The sequence below is a fragment of the Apium graveolens genome, chromosome 7, assembly GCF_009905375.1.
Source record: "Apium graveolens cultivar Ventura chromosome 7, ASM990537v1, whole genome shotgun sequence".
NCBI lineage: Eukaryota > Viridiplantae > Streptophyta > Magnoliopsida > Apiales > Apiaceae > Apium > Apium graveolens.
Genome location: NC_133653.1, coordinates 88,773,199 through 88,777,478, shown reverse-complemented (window position 1 = coordinate 88,777,478; position 4,280 = coordinate 88,773,199).

The following is a 4,280-nucleotide window of genomic DNA, read 5'->3' as shown; positions in this document are numbered from 1 at the left end:
CTTTTCTAAGCATTCTTTTGTTTGTGTAATGATTCCTATGTGCTTATATCTGTATTGAATATTATCTTCTATGCAATAATGCTTGAAACTAAAATATCTTACAATGTCTTTTTCTAACGAAACTCAAAAAAGGGGTACATTTGTTCAATGCATTACATGTCCAACACAACAGGGAATTCAGATAATCTATCCACAGGTATTAGTGCTAAAACTGCAGCTAAAACATTTCAAAACTAAACTGCAGTTCACCAAAGCACAGCAACTCAAACACAATTCCACTCAGGTAACTCTCAAAAGGAACCTGTTTTACAAAAGGACAAAATCCCCGGATTTTTCTTCAGTTGTCTTGTTGTTTGAGAAAAAGGAACTGGTATCACAGACATGGAAATTTATCGAGTTTTCATGAATATCACTAATGGACTTTCATGTGCAAAACAGTCTTAACAGACTGATAGGTTTGAGGGTAGTACTCCTGAGGGGGAGCTATCTAAATCCTCTCCAATTCAATTGGAGGTTCCTCAAGAAGGAACAACTCCCCTCATAACTCTAGCAAAAGCTGCCTTGGCAGTAAGAGCTAGAAGTACAATTGCCTATAACAATGTCATGAGAAAGGCAAGCATAGCACATTCATGTGCCAGTATGTTGCAAGACATACAAGGGTTTGAGGCTGGTGCACATGGCAGTAACCCAGTCAAATCCCCTCCAATTCAATTAGAGGTTCCCACTATAAGTGGAGGACAAGGCACTGTCATAATCACAGAGCAATATGTGAGTCAAACTGTGACCCCAGTCACAGATGTGTACTCACTCTTCTGGTGAAATGAGTATGATTAGACTTATATGGATTTCCCCTAATCATATGATCACAGCTCAACTCTTTTCAGCCACCTCTTATCTCTGTAGGACAAACAACAACTGAGCCTTTCATGTGAGAATGTGAGAAAAGATTGAGAGAATCACAGAAAATAAGAGAGGCAGGATCCTTCCTGGAAAAAGGAGAGGTAAATGAGTTTCTGGATTTAACAATCCTTTTGAGGTTACTCTGACTCTGAAAAGTCATGAGGCAAGTGCAGTAAGAAGTAGTGAGACTACTTATTCAAAAGAACAGAGAGCTTAGAAATTTCCTATTCTATTCTACTTGATAAACTCAGCACTGCAGACTTCACTAAAGCTTGAAGCTGCTGACAATGTTCTAAATGAACATTGACAAAAGCTTGAACGATGTGCATCTAGTTGGATCTTTCTTCCTGAAGATAATGTCAAAAAGGGGGATAATATATCTAAATGCCAAAATAGCTAATGGATGTTGCCAGATAATAATATTCTTTTCTTGATGGGGGAGAAGGAAGAGTAAATCTAAATGCAACTCACAGAAGAAGATCAGATAGGAAAATTGGGTTCTGCATTTAGATAAAGTTTTGACATCATCGATCAGAACTTGTGCATAATTTCATAATGAACAAGTTGGGGGAGATTGTAATATATAATAGATGATGTCAAAGATTACTGAAGCTAACAATGTCATTGGTATCTATAATCTGAGTGGAAGATTAATGAATAGTTATTTTCAGTAATCAGTTAAGCTTGGGGCCAACGCTAAGTTAGTTGTATTGTTATCTAAATTTGTATTATGTACTTGTAACACTTAAAGTCTGTAAAAATGCAAAGGAGCAGACTAGAGTCTTTTTCCTAAAACAGTATCAAGTCAAAGGATTCTATCTGGAAGAAGATCAAGAAGATCATGCCTAAGAAAATTTTTGAAGAAGCTTGGAGTTGAATAAATCTGTTTGGAGAAAAATGTTCTAAGTCAAGATCTCTACAAGTCACAGATTTAAAGTTATAGAGAAGTCATTCGAGAACTCCAGAATGACTTATCGAGAAGTCATTCAAACTCCAGAGAGTACCGACAGATAAGCAATATCTACTCGACGGATGAGCTATATATCTACTCGATGGATGCATAACATCTACTCGACGGATAAGCTATACATCTACTCGCTGATGAGCAATATCTACTCAACGAATAAACAATATCCACTAGGAGTAGAGAAGTCAGGAAAGTTACTCGAGAACTCAAAAAGATATCGACAAGTCATTCTTTCACTAGAGAACTTAGAGTTATCGACAAGTCTATATCCATTCGCGAACTCAGAGATATCTACAAGTCAAGTGAAGTTATGAGGACTAGAGATCTCGATGAGCTGAAGACCTCTACAAGCCAAACTTATTATGGAGTACTAGATCTCGATAAACCTTTGTACTTATCGAGATATCAAGTGTTCAAATGAATCAAACTGGAGATCTCGAAGTACAATCTCAAAGTATAAAATTACAGATCAGTTTAATATCCAAGATAAACAATCAACAAACAATCCAACAGCTGGATTGACAAGTCTACAAAAAGCAGCTTGAAGTGTGTGCAAGATCAATGGCAAAGATTAACTGACAGAGGAAGATTAAAGTAAATATGGGATACTAAAGATATGCTTAGCCATTTGCTTTTCTATAAATAGAAATGATAAGTGACAGTTTAGAAAAACTAATAGCATGTTTATTATCCACTGTGTAAACCAGCAGTTAACTGAGCTATAAAGTTAACACTGGTCCTCTAGTTAGAAGTAACAATTTAGATCAAAATTCTTGTAACACTCTCGAGAAGAAGCTGAGCTCTTTAACTTCGAAGAGCTTAGAAATTTAGTAGCAAAGCATCTTAATTTTTAATACAAAAATTAAGTGAGTTTTGAAGATCTGTGTTCTTTATTTTGTGCAAGTTTAATTTCTGCATGAACACTTTTCTATACAAGATTTAATTTACTTTGTTCAACCATTTTCTCTCAAGAAAAGCCTAAAATCAGAAAAACACATTCACCCCCCCCCCTCTGTGTGTGATTCATTACCCAACAATAATCCAAATGTTTCATAATATAAACATAATAGTGTCGTCTCTAGGGCACAAACACTAACAACAACTCCATCCTCGTACTCCTTTTTCCTCATCTCAAGCTCGTCCTCCATGAAGTGGTAATGTCGAGACATTTGCTTTAACTCATAGTCATGTTACTCCTTTGAAATGTGACCAGAGTTGAAACTCTTATTAATGTTTTCTTCATACTCGATCGTTGATTTCATAAACTTCAGGTACATTTCCCCATAGCCAACGAACTGTTCATTGTCACGTACGGCATACCCTTGTGCGACCCGTATACCTCGCATTCTTCTAACAAATTCTTTGACCTGGAAAATTTTTGCTCGTTGAGCTTCAGTCCGTGCCTGAGATTCGGTCCATTTATACCAATTAACTTCCCCGTAATCACGAATATCAAAACTAGCGTGTCCCTTGCCCTTGTCCATGACCTAACTGTAGCAGTCTCAAAATTTAGAAAATGAAATACTAGAAAGGGGGAAATTTAGTTGATGGCTTATAGTTTTGCATCTATTTATAGGCATAATTTTACATGGTGTAATATTAAGTTGTGTAGTTAGGAATGTGGAAATAATTGATGTTATTGAGCCTATAAATTTTAAGATGAAAGTATTCAGCTGTATCGTTGATTTCAGAACAAAAGTTGAGTTGTCAAATCATTTTAAAAAAATGCATGTGCCTACTCCTGTGAATTTAGGAAATGTGCATTTTCTTTACGTACACAAAGTACTTATTTTAACTTTCCATATTTGTCTGAAGATTCGGACATTTAAAAGTTGACAAGTCGATTATTACTTTTAGTAAAAGTTGAGAACATTGTATTCGCTTACATAATTGATGTTATTATTTTTTATTACAAAAAGAAAATTCCACTACTTTTGAAAACCCTGCAATTGTGTTTTCATTAAAAAAATTCGTTGCCGACTCGTAAGGTACCCTTTTTTAAGCCACAAAATTCATATGTATACTATATTTTTATAAACAAAAAATACGTAATAAAAATAGGTTTGCATGGCTGCCCAACAAAAAAAATTACACCAAAATAATTTTTTTACCATTTAATATTATGGCTCAAAAATAGGGCTCCATTGAATATTTTACACTTGAAAAACTTAAACACAAGTGCAAGTAAATTCGGGGAGGAAAAGGAAAAAATAAAAAATAAAAAATAAAAACCCCAGGACGCCCTACTTCTTTTGGGCTTTCTGGGTGAATCCGGGAAGAAGTAGCGTTCTGTGCCACTTTTGGAACATAGGTGTGTCAAAAAGGTGAATTTTGTGTTGCAATGTACCGCAAAAGTCCGGGAAACCGCTATTAAGGAAGGTGTTGCTATCTGGCTCATGCATGTATACATTAG